Source organism: Bos taurus, chromosome 2 (assembly GCF_002263795.3).
Source record: "Bos taurus isolate L1 Dominette 01449 registration number 42190680 breed Hereford chromosome 2, ARS-UCD2.0, whole genome shotgun sequence".
In the NCBI taxonomy this organism is placed as follows: domain Eukaryota; kingdom Metazoa; phylum Chordata; class Mammalia; order Artiodactyla; family Bovidae; genus Bos; species Bos taurus.
In genome coordinates this window covers 29,904,527-29,922,982 of record NC_037329.1, presented here as the reverse complement: position 1 = coordinate 29,922,982, position 18,456 = coordinate 29,904,527, and positions in this window count along the sequence as shown.

Below are 18,456 nucleotides of genomic sequence, written 5' to 3'. Positions count from 1 at the left end.
GGAATAATCCATATGATATTCAGAATAATTAGAACCCAGAGACTTTCAACCTCATGTTATTTTTTTCCTCAAGAAGATGTAAATTACAACATAAAGACTCTAGCTGATTAAGACAAAGAAATAATGATCAATGCCTATGAGATGATTAAATTTATTAATATGATTAAGAGGAATTTTGATCAAATTCTGTAACACTCAAAGCCTTAAAGAAGCAATCAAGAACAAATCAAAGTACCATGCTATAAAGTATAGAATGTGTTTATTAGATTTGTATTTCCTAGAGATGATGTAAAATCAAGACAGGGACAAGATGAACTGATAAATGATGGCACCATATAGGAAATTAGAGTCACTTTTGGTGGTTAATGTCAGATAACACTGTCCAGAAAACATCTCTTGGGATAGTGATGAGGTACTAGGCTGGGTGATCCACTGGTTTGATGAAGTGTAGCTGTTTTTCTTCATGGCAAAAAAACGTTCTCCCCACCTGTGTGGTAGGAAAGGGATTTAGTATCTCCCTCCCCCTGCCACTAAGAAAATAATATACACCATGCTTTGATAATGAGTGTATACCACGCTTTGCCACTGTAGGAGTCCCTTCACTATACCTGTGTTCTCATTGGGAGTCTTAAAAAATAAAACTTCCTTGATTTGTATGAGGGGTCCCTGGTGAGATTTTGCCTGTGAATTTATTTGCAAAGTATGGTGTGTATTATTCATTCTTTTTCTAATTCTGTTTCATCTCCCAACTATTTAGTTACCATCCATCTATTTAGTTCATGTACCATTTTCAGTCTCACAAGCTTTTTGTAATCTCTGCCTTTAGTCCATGCTGCTTGTGTTTTTATTGCTCTTCTGGCAGTGCTGGGATTATTTATTATATTTTTGTCTCTGTCTAAATTCAGAAAAAAGATCATCTGAGTCTCCTATTCAGTATTACATTAAATGCCCCTAAGAATTCACCAAGTACCCAGTGATGGTGTTATATATAGATATAACTAGATAATGCCATTGAAAAGTTTAAAAGGTAGTCTTGAATTACAGGAGGCAGAGAAGAACCTGGTTGAACCAGCCAACAACCAATTAATTCTTGAACTATTCACAATTGATCTTCTATAATTTGGGTAGAAAAAAGTAGAGATGTTTGTATTTTGAAATTACTAATATTATTATTCAAAACCAAAGCAAAAGAAAAGAATTGTTTTACTTTGGGCTGCCTGGGTGGTTCAGCGATAAAGGATCTGCCACAGGAGAAATGGGTTCAGTCACTGGGTTGGGAAGATCCCCTGGAGGAGGGCATGGCAACCCACTCCAGTATTCTTGCCTGGGGAATCCCCATGGACAGAGGAGCCTGGCAGGCTACAGTCCATAGGGTTGCAAAGAGTCGGACATGACTGAAGCAAATTACCACACACACACAACGTGGAAATCTACACATTTGTTTTTTTCACAATTGCCACTCCAATTTTCAAAACTATAGAAGTTTCTGGAGAAGAAATAGGCAGCAATGTGAGACAATAAACTAAGCAATGTAGTACTGGCAGACTTTGCTTTTTCTCATTAAATAGGATTAGAAATATATTTCTTTACTAGTATTTGCTAATGACAATGGAGAAGGCGATGGCACCCCACTCCAGTACTCTTGCCCGGCAAATCCTGTGGACGGAGGAGCCTGGTAGGCTGCAGTCCATGGGGTTGCTAGGAGTCGGACACGACTGAGCGACTTCACTTTCACTTTTCACTTTCATGCATTGGAGAAGGAAATGGCAATCCACTCCAGTGTTCTTGCCTGGAGAATCCCAGGGACGGGGGAGCCTGGTGGGCTGCCATCTATGGGGTCGCACAGAGTCGGACACGACTGAAGCAACTTAGCAGCAGCAGCAGCTAATGACAATACTCTAATTTGAGATAAGACAATTACAATGTTGTGAAAATGGGAGCCTACAGCTACAAGTCTTTCTGTATACATAGCTAAAAAGTAGCATTCAAAAGTAGTTTCAAAGTAAAATTACAAAGGTCTAGAAACATGATGCAATATGCAAGGGCTTCCCAGGTGGCTCAGTGATAAAAAATACATTTGTCAAGCAGGAGTGCGTGCATGCATGCTTATTCACTTCAGTGGTGTCTGACTTTGCGACACTATGGACTGTAGCCTACCAGGTTCTCTCTGTCCATGGGATTCTCCAGGCAAGAATACTGGAGTGGATTGCCAGGCCCTTGGCCAGGGGATCTTTCTGGCTCAGGAATCCAACCAGCGTTTCCTGCATTGCATGCAGATTCTTTACCACTGGGGAAACCTGCCAACCAGGAGATGTATGTTCAATTCCTGGGTAGGGAATATACCCTGGAGGAGGAAATGGCAACTCACTCCAGTATTCTTGCTTGGAAAATCCTACAGACAAAGGAGCCTGGCAGGCTACAGTCCACGAGGTGGCAAAGAGTCTGACACAGCTTAGCAACTGAGCACAGACCTACACAATATGCAAAGAAGATTTTAGACATAATCTGGAGTAATAAAGATTATTTATGCATATGCATATAAAATTATGCATAATGAAACAGCAGGAGAAAAGTAGTTTCCTAAAATGTATCAGCTTCAGAATGTTTGCTGATCTAATTTGATATGGTCTTGGCCTTTGTACCAGGGCTAGAAATAATTTGCATTCCTGCAGTGAACATGTAAAGACCTTGTAACATGTGAGATACTGGTAGAATTCTTAGAAGAGTATTCATTGTCTTAGTAGTGGGGCTAAATTAGTTTTAAAGTTGCTCCAGATTTACACCAACAAAGCTTAAAAGCAAGATTTGAAAGAATCCAACTGGTTTCAACTTGCTAAAATGCTAACCAGAATAAAATTCAACACTTTCTGAAGGACCTAACAACGTAAAATTATCACTGATTGGCATCCATTTTAAAAAAATTACCACACTTGCAAAGAAGAAGGAAAATATGAACCATAACTGGCAGAAAAGTAAATTAACAGGAACAGACTCAGAAATGATATAGATGATGGAATTAACAGATTAGTACATTATATTCCACATTTATGTGTGCTTTGTATGCCCTGCTGCTGCTGCTGCTGCTGCTAAGTCGCTTCAGTCGTGTCCTACTCCGTGCAACCCCATAGACTGCAGCCCACCAGGCTCCCCCGTCCCTGGGATTCTCCAGCAAGAACACTGGAGTGGGTTGCCATTTCCTTCTCCAATGCATGAAAGTGAAAAGTGAAGGTGAAGTCATTCAGTCGTGTCCGACTCCCAGCAACCCCATGGACTACAGCCCACCAGGCTCCTCCGTCCATGGGATTCTCCAGGCAAGAGCACTGGAGTGGGGTGCCATTGCCCTCTCCGTTGTATGCCCTGCTGCTGCTGCTACTGCTGCTAAGTCACTTCAGTCGTGTCCAACTCTGTGTGACCCCATAGACGGGAGCTCACCAGGTTATCCCGTCCCTGGGATTCTCCAGGCAAGAACACTGGAGTGGGTTGCCATTTCCTTCTCCAATGCATGAAAGTGAAAAGTGAAAGTGAAGATGCTCAGTTGTGTCCGACTCTTCGGGACCCCATGGACTGCAGCCTACCAGGCTCCTCCGTCCATGGAATTTTCCAGGCAAGAGTACTGGAGTGGGGTGCCATTGCCTTCTCCCTAGATAGTAGAAAAAAATTTGAGCATACACAAAATACAAACTGTGCTCTCCTTAAGCATTCATTTTAGATAAAGGTTATATCTACTGCCACCTGGTGTTCAAAATAAGTCAAATGTTCAGTTCAGTTCAGTCACTCAGTCGTGTCCACCTCTCTGCGACCCCATGAACTGCAGCACGCCAGGCCTCCCTGTACATCACCATCTCCCAGAGTTCACTCAAACTCACGTCCATCGAGTTGGTAATACCATCCAGCCATCTCATCCTCTGTTGTCCCCTTTTCCTCCTGCCCCCAATCCCTCCCAGCATCAGAGTCTTTTCCAATGAGTCAACTCTTCGAGTAAGGTGGCCAAAGTACTGGAGTTTCAGCTTTAGCATCATTCCTTCCAAAGAACACCCAGGGCTGATTTCCTTTAGAATGGACTGGTTGGATCTCTTTGCAGTCCATGGGACTCTCAAGAGTCTTCTCCATACGGAAACGTAATCTTTTCTTTTTCTTCTTCTATTTTTGTTTAACTTAGTTTTCTAAGAGAAGCTTTAAGTTTACAACAAAACTGAAAGGGAGACACAGAGCTTTCTCATAGGCACCTCGCCTCCATACATGTCCAGCATGTTTGTTCTATCTAAGCAAAGGAGAAAAGAAGCAGCAGAGAGCAGACTTCTTTCCAGGAGATGTTTCTTTCCTTCTTTTTTCTTTCTTTTCCTTCCTTCCTTTACTTCTTTTGTGGGGGAGAGTATTCATACCAGATTCTCTCAAATTTATTTATTTCCATTACTATTCCCATTCTCTTTGCTTGAGTGGCATGAACTTTTATCTGGGTTATATAAACAGTACACACGTTGCTTTTTCAGCTTAAGCACTACCAATTCTAATTCTCTACAGTTCCTATTTAACAAGTGGCATTCAGGATGAAGGTCAAATTTCTTAACTTAGGTTTTACCTCTAATAGGAACACTTTTGCTCTTGCACTTTCCTCTAATGAAGCGGTCTGCCCCAATACCTATGCTTGACTCACTCCTGTCATTGTCCGGGTCTTAGATGTGACATTCTCTAAGCCCTGCTTGCAGTGTTAAGTTTGAACTAAATTCCCCTCCTCCCTACTTCCATTATACCCTGTTTTATCAAAACATTTATCATGTTTTATTGTAACTGTTTGTCTGGGTGCCAGCAAAACCTTCCCAATGAAGTGATGCTTTAGCTGGACTTGGGAGGCTGTTCATGAATTAGTCAGGTGGATGGCGTTGAGGATAAAGGCCTTCCAGGAAGAAGCAATATTCCTGTGCAGCTGCAGATGACTTCACTTTCAGTTTGAAGGAAATTTAGGAAGCATTTGGGCCAATGAGAGAACATAAACCAAGAGGGAAGGAGGCATGTGGTCATAAAAGGTCTTGAATGTACACTGATAAATTGTCTGGACTTAATCCAGAAGGATGACATTCTCAATGTTTTGAAAATATGAATTATCATCAGCATATTTGATTTGTAGAAATGCAACTTATATTAAAAAAGAAAAATACACATTACTCTGGCAACACTGGAAAGATTGGTCTGAATAATCACACAGAGGAGAAAAAATAAAGACCTAAAGAAACTAACGAAGTACAAATGGAGCAGTATAGTCAGAACTTGTTTGCTTTTTTTTTTCCTTTAAGTAGAATTTTTTTTAAAAATACATATTTATTGAATTCAGACAGGAGAAAAGATTGAGATATTTAGGATAGATCAAAAGTTTTTGAAATGAGTGGCAATAGATGACAATGTTGATTTTATTAATAACCCTCGGCTACTCTCCAAAAGAGGAATAAAAGGAATAGACTTAATGTGAGAATTAGATGACTAAGAGATGCTGGGGGACATCCAGGCGGAAGTGTTCAGGAAGAAAACTGAATGTGTGGACTCAACATAGTATTGTCATTTTTAAAAATCCCAAATATGATATTTAAAACCTATATTTAACACCAAAGGAGTACACAGAACATAATCTTAAAAAAAGTGTTTTTGATAGGAGTCACACACAACTCAATTTTATTTGGCAATCTCACTTCGCTCATAATTATTTTCTTGACTTATGCTTGTCACTTTGCTGCTGAGGCTGCTGCTGCTGCTAAGTCGCTTCAGTCGTGTCCGACTCTGTGCGACCCCAAAGACGGCAGCCCACCAGGCTCCTCTGTCCCTGGGATTCTCCAGGCAAGAATACTGGAGTGGGTTGCCATTTCCTTCTCCAATGTATGCATGCATGTTAAGTCACTTCAGTCGTGTTCAACTTTGTGCGACCCCATGGACAGCAGCCCACCGGGCTCCTCTGTCCACAAGATTCTCTAGGCAAGAATACTGGAGGGGGTTGCCATTTCCTTCTCTATGCTTGTCACTTTAGGGATCCACATTTGGCAACAAAACACAGAGAAGAGAACCAAACAAATACCCAGTATACCCCATCCAGTGTATCACAATGTCTCCACATGGTGGATGTTGTGGCATGTTTCCCATCCCCCAGGAAAAATAAACTAATCCCTGAAATCAGAAGATGTATGGGTTCCTCATGGCTTATAGCTATGGTCCTATATGGGAGTTATCCTTGAATGAAGGAAGAAGCCTAACTCAAGGTGTGGCCCCTCTCCAGAGGCAGCCCATATTCCAATGACTGGTTAATGGAAGGGTACATAGACCCAGCCACTTTGCCTGGATATAGGGTAGTAAGTGCCCTATGTTGACTGAGGCTGCTGCTGCAACTGCACTAAAATTCAATTTCTTTTGCCCAACTAGTCTTCCTTTATTTCTGCTCAGCTATAATTCCTGACATGACTTCCCAGTGAACCTCCACACTGCTCTTTATGTCTGATTCCTCTGTCTCAAAAGAGTCAGTATTGCACAGAAATGTTAAGGAAAGTGGAGCCAACTTCCCTGTTATATTGTTATGGGGAAACTGAGAGTTTAAAGAAAATATTTTCCAGTCTCTGTCATCTGGCAGTATTTCTGACTTTTCCTTGAAAGTCAGAGATTCAAAGCATTGGAGACTAGGGAGTGAATTGGAGGTAAAAGAGCTTTGGAGACTGCAGATCCCTTCAAGCCAGATATATATCTGCCTACAATGAGAGTGTAGACTGGAGGTTTTGATCCCCATTATAGAGAAGTCAGAAGTTGAGGACAGGTGAAAACGCCTAATGAATTTGTATCAATCATGGGCCAACAGTGACAACCTCTTGTTTGGAGAGTCTGTTACTATTTATATTATTCCTTACCATAGACTTTGTTCAGTTCAGTTCAGTTACTCAGTCATGTCCGACTCTTTGCGACCCCATGAATCACAGCACGCCATGCCTCCCTGTCCATCACCAACTCCCTGAGTTCACTCAAACTCACGTCCATCGAGTCAGTGATGCCATCCAGCCATCTCATCCTCTGTCGTCCCCTTCTCCTCCTGCCCTCAATCTTTCCCAGCATCAGGGTCTTTTCAAATGAGTCAGTTCTTCGTATCAGGTCACCAAAGTATTGGAGTTTCAGCTTTAGCATCAGTCCTTCCAATGAATATTCAGGACTGATCTCCTTTAGGATTGACTGGTTTGATCTTCTTGCAGGCCAAGGGACTCTCAAGAGTCGTCTCCAAAACCACAGTTCAAAAGCATCAATTCTTCGGCACTCAGCTTTCTTTATAGTCCAACTTTCACATCCATACCTGACTATTGGAAAAACCATAGCCTTGACTAGACAGACCTTTGTTGGCAAAGTAATGTCTCTGCTTTTTAATATGCTGTCTAGGTTGGTCATAACTTTTCTCCCAAGGAGTAAGCATCTTTTAATTTCATGGCTGCATAGACTTTGTGGTATGATTAAAAACATGGAGTGTCTTCCCCAACTCAAATGATGCCCAAAAGATCTGGACTTCATAAGTACAGATGATTTTCACTTCAGGTTCTTACCAGAGAATGTATTACATTCTGTAATTCAAAAGCATTGTTGAAAGAAAGGGGATACTGTCCTAATATTCAGCCATTGTATGTGCTTCTGATTTATGGACACCCCTAAAATATATATTTGAACCGGACCATCAGAGAACTGTAAACTGAGATCCAATTGATATAAACGTTTTTTCTGATCTCTTAGGCCACTAGCCCACATTGAGGGTTGTTATCATAAAGCATCAGCCTCATGGGAACTGGGGAAGGAAGAGGATGGTAACAGAAGGCTGAAATGATGGCCACTGGCTAATTGTAGCTTTTAATGATCTACCCTACAGTTTTTTGGAAATCTCCCAAATTATACATATTTGGAAAATGATCTGTATCATTAATCTGGGTTGGCAAGGACATTATAGTGCTCAGGAATGAGCAACATAATGGCTGCACTTTGACTTATTTTCTTTTACATTCTTGTAACAATCCCTTCGCTCTCTATCCTTTTGTCTATATAAAGCGCTTATGGCTAGGTTTGTCACATAAAACTAATAGTTAATGCTCAAGGACAAATAGATGAATAAATAGAGCAATAGCTCAGTTTTTGAGGCAATTGGCACACAATCACATTCAATCCTCAATACAATCCAAGTGTTAAGGATTTTTACTGTTCCTATTGAACAGATAAGGAGACTAGGGGCATATCTTAAATAATTTTCTACACAAATAATAAATGATGCTATACCACCTCTTTCGAGTGGAAATAAAAATCAACAACCAAAGAGGTAGGGAGGAGAAGAAGAGGGACAAAGAAGAAGGGGAGGAGGAAGAAACAGGAGTGGGGAGGTACAAAGAAAGAAAGAGAGATAGAAAGGAGAAGCAGTTTATTTCAGATAGTTGGAACATGAAATACTTCTTTTCATTTCTATGGCCTTTGACCATGCAGCTTTCTCTGACTGGACAGGCGCCCTCATTCTTTGTGTTGATAATTCTTTTCAACCATTATTTCTCAATTTGAAGCCAATTCTCAACTTCTAAGCCTGGGTCAGGTTCTCCCTGCCTTATGCTTTGTACTTTTCTTTCATTACATTTGACACAATTTTAATTGATCTATTTTTCAGCCTAGCCTGCTAGACCGTAGCTCTATGGGAAAAAAAGGAATATATATATATATCCTATTTATTGTTGTTATTTGTTGTTTTGTCTCAAAGTTGTGCCCAACTCTTTGCAACTCCAGAAAGTGAAGCCCAGCAGGCTTCTCTATCCATTAGATTTCCCAGACAAGAATACTGGAGCGGTTGTCATTTCCTTCTCCAAGGGATCTTCCTGACCCAGAAATCGAACCTGTGTCTCCTGCATTGGCAGGTGGATTCTTTATCCCTGAATCACCAGGGAAACACTCTATTTATTACTATACCTTAATACTAAAGATGCCTGGTACAGAGAAGAAGTTCAAATGTTAAACGAATGAATGTAATGATGAAGAAACTGGTAAGTGAATGTGGGGCTGATGGTGATAAAATATTTTACCAAATAGCATGTGCAAACATGGAAGGCAGAAATAATGGTGCATTGAAATTATGACAATCTGATTACTTTCATATATGATACTGAAGCTGAAACTCCAATACTTTGGCCAACTGAAGCAAAGAGCCAACTCATTGGAAAAGACTCTGGTCCTGGGAAAGGCTGAGGGCAGGACAGGCGGGGTGACAGAGGATGAGATGGTTGGATGGCATCCCCAACTCAATGGACATGAGTATGAGCAGACTCCCAGAAACAGTGAAGGACAGGGAAGCCTGTCCTACCCTGTGCTGCAGTTCATGGGGTCACAAAGAGTCAGACATGACTTAGCAACTGAACAAACAACAGTGAGGAAGGGAATGAATGAAAGTCAAATGGAAAAGATAAGCAGAAATCACAAATAAAAAGTCCCATGACATGCCAAGGAACTTAGACTTTATCTTGTTTGTGATTGGCAACCAGATTGGTGTTATCTTAAGAGAACTTTGATTTATGAGTTTCTCTCTGCACAGGATGATAGAAAATTTAAGACAATATTCATAATGCATTTCTAACAAGTACAGGGAACCCATGAAATGAATACTTGCCTACTTAAATTTATTGCTGGTTTCATTATATCTTTCCTTCCCTTGTTTTCTTTTAGTTTCATTCCCTTCTTTCCTTGCTTTTGAAAACTAAAAAATAACTCATTTCCCTAAATATTGGAATCCTTGAGTCTCTCCCAATTCAAATTCTACACTTAACATCCTCATCCACCATACTGTAGCTCCTGAGTCTTCTTTCAGGTCTTATAATCCACTGAATTTGTTCTGAGCTGTATTCCTTTCCTAGAGCTACTGTGATAAAGTACTGCAAACAGCAGATTGCCTTAAAAAAAAAAAATTTTTTTTTCTCGCATAGTTCTGGAGACCAGATATCTAAAAGTAAGGTGTAGGCAGTGTTGATTCCTTCTAGAAGATCTTAAGGAAGAATCTAGTTTTCCATGCCTTTCTCTTGGTTTTTGGTCATTGTTGACAGTTCGTGGTGGGGGTTTTTTTTTTTGGTCTCTAAATGCTTGAATTGGTCTCTGTTTTCACAAAGCACTCTCCTTGAGTGTGTCTGTCTCTGTCCAAATTTCCAAATTTCCCTCTTCTTATAAAAGTACCAGACATCTCAACTTGATGGCATCTGCAAAGGACCCTTTTTACATAAAGCCACATTCATAGGTACTGGGGGTTAGGACTTGAACATGTCTTTATGCAGGACAAAATTCAACTCTCAACACGATCCTGGAGTTTGACTTAGCACTGGTTGTTTCCTCTGCCTAAAATGATCTGCCTTCAGATCTTAGCATGGCTGACTCCTTGTTACCAGCCCAAATGTCCCTTCTGAAACCAATAGTGATGTCACTCCAAAATGTTTCCTTCCCTGATCACATTCTATGCCTCACATCTTCTGTTTCCCAGTCAGTCTCTGTTATACCATCTGGTTTGATTTTCTTCATGTACCTTTCACTATCTGAAAGTATCTTGTACACATTTTAAAAAATCTGTGTCCTTGTATGAATGTAATCTCTGCAAAGAGCAAGGACCTTGGCTGTTTAAATAATTACTGTAGCTCTAGCATCTAGAATAAGGTGAGCACTCACAATCTCTGCTCATTGAAATTTATATTCTGGCAGTTATTTATGTCCATAATAATAATGCATAATCTGCAGTCACAAAAATCTCAATGACATACAATAATTAGCATTTATTGCCACAGGGATTGGATCAGTTCAGTTTAGTTCAGTTGCTCAGTTGTGTCCAACTCTTTGTGACCCCATAGACTGGAGCATGTCAGGCCTCCCTGTCCATCACCAACTCCCAGAGCTTGCTCAAACTCCTGTCCATCGAGTCTGTGATGTCATGCAACCATCTCATCCTCTGTCATCCCCTTCTCCTCCCACCTTTAATCATTGCCAGCATCAGGGTCTTTTCAAATGAGTCAATTCTTTGCATCAGATGGCCAAAGTATTGGAGTTTCAGCTTCAGCATCAGTCATTCCAATGAATATTCAGGACTGATTTCCTTTAGGATGGACTGGTTGGATCTCCTTGCTGTCGAAGGGACTTTCAAGAGTCTTCTCCAATAGCATAGTTCAAAAGCATCAATTCTTCAGTGGTTGATTCAGTGATTGGATGGGTGGCCCTAATTGTCTGGACTGGGCTTACACATCTGGAGGTTGACTAGAAGTAACTAACCTAGACCGACATAGATTGGCTTCAGCTGGGACACTTTGGACAGCTCAGTTTTACAGTATAGATCTTTCATCATCTGCAGGCTCGCTGAGGCAGGTTTCCATGTTTTCAGGCACACGACACAGAAGCAGAAACATGTAAGATCTCTTGCAGCCTGTGCTCAGAACTGGTGTGCAAAGGCCAAAGCAAATGACATGATAAAGCTCAGATTCAAGGATGGAGAAATGACATATCTCACTCTTTCATGAGATAAACTGTAACACCACATAGTAAAGGGCATAGATATAGGGAAGAGTGAAAAATTGGGACCAGAAATACAATCTACTATATAAGTAATTTTGAAAGTTACCTTAACTCCCATTCTAGAACAGTATGGGTTACAAATCAACATCTATACAAATACAAGTTTTTCCTGATTTAAGAAAACCAAATAGACATTTCACTGTTTTTACTTAGAAGTGGTTAAGTGTAGTAGAGTCTGATTACATAGATTTGAATCATATCTCTAGCATATACCAGCCTAAGAGTCATCTGTAAAATGAGGACAAGAATAATTTCCATCCGCTGAAACTTTGTAAGAAGGTAATATGTATAAAATGCTCAGGATTGAGAGCTTGGCTTATTGTCACCATTCAACAAATGATTGCCACTATTATTAGTATTGTTATTCATCACCTTTGAGGGAAGGAGTGAAATTTATGGCATTATGCATAAAATGGGTTTTATGAATGCTATATTATTGTAAGCACTAAAATGTTCAGTACAAATGTAGTTGAAACATTTTTTCTTATAATTTTTCTGTGGCTATTTTGGTTGGTAAAATTACACTAAAAAATCTGCTGTCTCTAGTATATCTCTCTTTTATATTATCTATATATCTATAGACTGAATAAAAGAAAGTCATAATCAGAATTAAGAGTAAGATCAGTATTTAATAAAGTGAGATATCCTGTGATTTATTAAAATTATACAAAAATTTACATTGATTTATAATGTTAATTATAAATGCTAATTTATAATATATAAAGCACTAATATTATGATAATCCCCTGATTTGTACTATTTCACTAAATATTATTTCATTTATTTTACTAGAATTCAATTTGGAATCCATCTCACTATCTGAGAAGAATTATTTCAAAGATATTCCTTCATTAGGATATATCTGATGGCTCAGCCAAAGAATATTGACTACTTATGAGGATAAGGTATTCCTGAAATTATAATGTAAGCCAGAAGTGTGTGAGAAGTCACTAGACAGAACATTGTTTTCCAATATCTTGGCTGAAGCTTCTCTTTCCATTATGGGATTAAGTTACATAAATAAGTAAGAAAGAAAGAAGGGAGGAAGGAAGGAAGAAACAGGGAGAGCAGGAGAAACTGAGGAAGGCTAGAATGTGAAAAATAAAGTGGTGAGGGCAGAAGAACAAGGAGGGAGAAAGGAAAGAAGAAAAGTGTTGTTGTTTTTTATATCTGAAAAGATGATGGCACTACTTATTCATTCTTTTTTTTTTTCATAACTGTCTTCACCATGCTTGGACAACTTCTCTTCCACATTAATTTTGTAATCAGCTTGCCAAATTCCAACAAGAATAGTAATATGAAGAAAAAACATTAATTTGAATTATATTAGCTTTAGGAGAGTTTGCATTTTTTTTTAATATTGAGGCTTTCCATCAATATACTTATTCATTTATTCTTTTTTGAAAAATGACTTAATAGTTCTTAGAAATTTCTCTAATATGTTCTTGTTCATTATTTGTTACCAATTTCAATTTTGTAAATGATCATGTTTTTGAAAAGATTGTATATTTTTTATTTTTTATGTGCAGGTTAGATCAATTCATTAATAGTGATCTTCAAGTCTTCTAAATTATTACTAGTTTTTTGCATAATATATTTCTCGAAGAAGTGCTAAAGTATGTCCTTGTATGAATATATAACTCTTTTTTATAATTCTATTACTTTTTGCACCTCTAATTTGAATCCCACTTTATTAGGTTTATGCTTTTTTATTTTAAATTTATTTATTTTTTAATTGAAGGATAATTGCTTTACAGAATTTTGTTGCTTTCTGTCAAACCTCAACCTGAATCAGTCATAGGTATACATATATCCCCTCCCTTTTGAACCTCCCTCCCATCTCCCTCCCCATTCCACCCCTCTAGGTTGATAGAGAGCCCCTATTTGAGTTTCCTGAGCCATACAGCAAATTCCCATTGGCTATCTATTTTACATACGGTAATGTAAGTTTCCACGTTACTCTTTCCATACATCTCACCTTCTCCTCCCCTCTCCCCATGTCCATAAGTCTATTCTCTGTGTCTGTTTCTCCAATCAGATCAGATCAGATCAGATCAGTCGCTCAGTCGTGTCCGACTCTATGCGACCCCATGAATCACAGCACGCCAGGCCTCCCTGTCCATCACCAACTCCTGGAGTTCACTCAGACTCACATCCATCGAGTCAGTGATGCCATCCAGCCATCTCATCCTCTGGTGTCCCCTTCTCCTCCTGCCCCCAATCCCTCCCAGCATCAGAGTCTTTTCCAATGAGTCAACTCTTCACATGAGGTGGCCAAAGTACTGGAGTTTCAGCTTTAGCATCATTCCTTCCAAAGAAATCCCAGGGTTGATCTCCTTCAGAATGGATCTTCAGTCCCTTGGATCTCTTTGCAGTCCAAGGGACTCTCAAGATTCTTCTCCAACACCACAGTTCAAAAGCATCAATTCTTTGGCGCTCAGCCTTCTTCACAGTCCAACTCTCACATCCATACATGACCACAGGAAAAACCATAGCCTTGACTAGACGAACCTTTGTTGGCAAAGTAATGTCTCTGCTTTTGAATATGCTATCTAGGTTGGTCATAACTTTCCTTCCAAGGAGTAAGTGTCTTTTAATTTCATGGCTGCAGTCACCATCTGCAGTAATTTTGGAACCCAGAAAAATAAAGTCTGACACTGTTTCCACTGTTTCCCCATCTATTTCCCATGAAGTGATGGGACTGGATGCCATGCTCTTCATTTTCTGAATGTTTCTCCTGCAAATAAATTCTTCACTACCATTTTTCTAGATTCTATATATATGCGTTAGTATACAAATTTATCTTTCTCTTTGACTTACTTTACTCAGTATAATAGGCTCTAGGTTCATCTACCTCGTAGAACTGACTCAAATGCTTTCCTTTTTATGGCTGAGTAATATTCCATGGTGTGTATGTACCACAACTTCTTTATCAATTTATTTGTCAGTGAACATCTAGGTTGCTTTCATATTCTAGCTATTGTAAATAGTGCTGCAATGAATATTGGGATACATGTGCCTTTTTCAGTTTTGGTTTCCTCAGGGTATGGGAATCCTAGGAGTGGGATTGCTCAGTCATATGGTGGTTTTATTCCTAGATTTTTGCATGTCTGGTTTTTTTTTTTTTTTTATCATTTAAGTAGCATCCTTGTTCATCTCTATTAAAGCTTTTTATCATATATTTTTTATTGTCTAATGTTAATATTGCTAACCTTCCTTTTTATTAGCATTTGTTTGTGTGTATGTTTTGCTGTTTCAACCTAGCTCTAATATTTTCTTTATCTGTACATCTCTGAGGATATACATTGGAGAAGGCAATGGCAACCCACTCCAGTACTCTTGCCTTGAAAATCCCATGGACGGAGGAGCCTAGTAGGCTCTAGTCCATGGGGTCCCTACGAGCCAGGCATGACTGAGCGACTTCACTTTCACTTTTCACTTTCATGCATTGGAGAAGGCAATGGCAACCCACTCCAATACTCTTGCCTGCAGAATCCCAGAGAGAGAGGAGCCTAGTGGGCTGCTGTCTATGGGGTTGTTCAGAGTCGGATACGACTGAAGCAACTTAGCAGCAGCAGAGGATATATATCTAGTATTTGTTTCTTTTTTATATATAGTCTTAAAATTATTTTTAAGAGCAAATTTTATGGAGTTATTTTTGTTCTTATATATGTTTTGTGGTTTTTATTTACTTTAAAATGAGATTTGTTTTTACTCTGTTCTTTTACTTTTATCTTTAGAGCTAAATACTTAATACAGTAATTTGTCTTAGATTCATATATACATAAATTTATAATATATTTTAAATTAAAAAATATATTTTTATATTTTAAAATCTTCTGAACAATTTTAGATTTATAGGAAAAAAATGAGAAGTTTCCATATATCTCACCCTGTCCCTCCAATTATTAGTTTCTTAATTTAACATGGTATTTGTTATAATTATTGAACTAATATTGAGAGATAATCATTAACTAAAGTCCATATTTTATTCAGACTTCCTTAGTTTTTACCTGATGTTCATTTTCAGTTCCAAAATCCCATCTAGGATAACACACTGCATATACCTGTCATGTCTTCTGTGATAGTCTCCCAGACTTCCACTGTTTTTGATGACCTGGACAATTTTGAATAGTACTAGCCAGCAATTCTGCCAGATGCCCCTCAGTTGGAATTTGTTTTTGTTTCTCCAATGATTAGACAAGGATTATAGGATTTGAACAAGGGTTATAGGATTTGAAGAGGAAGATCACAGAGGTAATGTACATTTTTTGCTGCATCATATCAAGTGTATGTGTTTCCCTGGTGGCTCAGTGGTTAAGAATCCACCTGCCAATGTAGGAGATGCTGTTTGATCCCTGGGTTGGGAAGATCCCCTGGAGTAGGAAATGGCAACGTACTCCAGTATTCTTTCCTGGAAAATCCCTATCCGTAGGGTTGCAAAAGAGTCAGACATGACTGGACGACTAAACAGCAGTTATTGATATTTACATCAATCATCTTGCTATCCACTATTTGCTTTCTATTTATTTCATCCGTTATTTTTTGGTTCATTTCCAAGTGTTCCTTCTTTTAAAAATTATTTTAGTACTTTAAAGTTTCCATTATATTCCTCTCTTTGGCTTATTAACTTTCTGGGTTTTTTTTAATATTTTTAAATGGTTATTCTACAATTTTGAATGTGTTTCTTGAACTTATTATGGTCTAATTTCAAATAACATACCATTTCATGTATACGGTATAAAACCTATTCCAGTGTACAACTGTGTTGTTATGCATTTTTATACATGTATTACAAACAAATTATAAACAATATACATTACCTTTGCTTTATACAGCCAACTTAAAAACTATTAAAGATGAGAAATATGTCTTCCATATTTATCCACGTTTACAATTTCTAGTGCTCTTCACGACATTGTTTAAATCCACGTTTCAATCTAATATTTGCTTTCCACCTGAAGAACTTCCTTTGACCTTGTAGTACAGCACTACTGGTGTTTGTCTTAAGAGGGGGCTTAAATGGTGGGCTTGGACTTGGTGGGCTTCTTGGGCTTCCCTGCTGTCTCAATGGTGATGAGTCAGCCTGCCAATGCAGGGACATGAGTTCTATCCTTGGTCTGGGAAGACCCTGCATGCCATGGAGCAACTAAGCCCATGCACCACAACTATTGAGCCTGTGCTCTAGGGCCTGGGAACTGCAACTACTGAGCCACATGCCACAACTACTGAAGCCCTTGCATCCACAGCCTGTGCCCCACACAAGAGAAGCCACCTTAATGAGAATCCTGCACACTCCAGCAAAGAGAGGCCCCTGCTTGCTGCAACTAGAGAAAAGTCTGCACAGTAACGAAGACTCAGCACAGGAAAAAAGTAAAATGATTAAAAAAGTGTTCATCTTTATTTTGGCAAGATTATACACATATAAGATTGCTAGTTATTGGCCCATAGGTCACTAAATCTCTGTAATTTTTTTTCTTTCTGTTAAATTTGCATAGTTTTTATTCCACATTTTCAAGTTCACTGATCTCTTGCAATTTCTAATCTGCAGTTGAACCCATCTGGTTTATTTTTCATTTCAGATGATTTTTATTTATCCCTAGGACTTTACTTGTATAATTTTTACACTTTCAATTTCTCTCCTTATTAATTCATGTGTTCCTTTATAACCTTGTCCATAGCTATGATATTCAGAATACCTATTTTAGCATCCTGGTCTCTTATTTCATAATTAATATCAAAACTGAACCTGCTTCTCTTTACTTCTGCTTAAGGGCCACATTTTCCTGCTTCTTCCATTATCTGAAAGTTTTGGATATTGGACATTGTGAATTATACATTACTGAGTGCCATATTTTATTGTATTGCTTAAGTATGGCAATACTTAAATTCCTTTCGGACTTGTTTAGTCTTTTTTGAGGCTTGCATTGAAGTGTATTTAAGTCAGGTCTAGACCAGCCTTTAATAAAGGTTGGAGATCCTGAAACTTAATTGTCCCAGGACCCATTCTCTCAGATTTCATAATATTGTGCTCACTATGATTGATGTCTACAAATATTTGTTTCACACATTTTCTCATGTTTTCTAGTTATTTACAGTGAGATGGCAATTCCCACATCAATCTTTTGTAAATGTAAACAGAAGATCCTGACTTTAATTTTAAATAATCTTAAATAAATTCCTCTCCCCCACCCCCAATGATTGCATCTCACATTAGTAACAGCTTAGAATTTGATTTTTTTCTCTTCCACATTAGCATATTCAATTTTCATGCATTAAACCAACACAGATAAGTAGAAGTAACTAAGATATGGAGAACATAACCATGACGGAATAATGATATAACCAAAGCTCTACCACAGCCAACAATATAGAATCTCCAGATCACCTAGCTGAATTACTCTATAATTTCAGAGGAAATTAGTCAGATGCAAGTAATATTCTATAGGACTTATTGATAACATAAGAACCACTGAGATAAAGCAATATAAAACAAATAAAAACATATGGAGATTATTTTAGTTCTGTCTTACAAATACCTATAAAGGCTTACTATAATAATCATTTACAGTCTAGTTAGGATAGTGTATCACATTTCCATCTTCTTGTTAAAGAAGATTTGTGTACAGAGTTGAGAGGTTTATGCCTGTAATATATGACTTGGCCTTGAGGGTCATCCTTCTAGAGCAGCAATCAATTGTGTTAATAATTCTGGCAGATTGAGGTGAATGTACAAAGGCTGTTATATTGTAGGTTTAGCATAAGTCTGTTATCAGGCAAAAATAAAAAGTGCTCACTATTTTTTTTCATCTAAAATAAAAAAAAGGTAATGTGATCGTACTGGAGATTAATGATGGCTGTTCCAGGAAGGTGCTTAGAGCC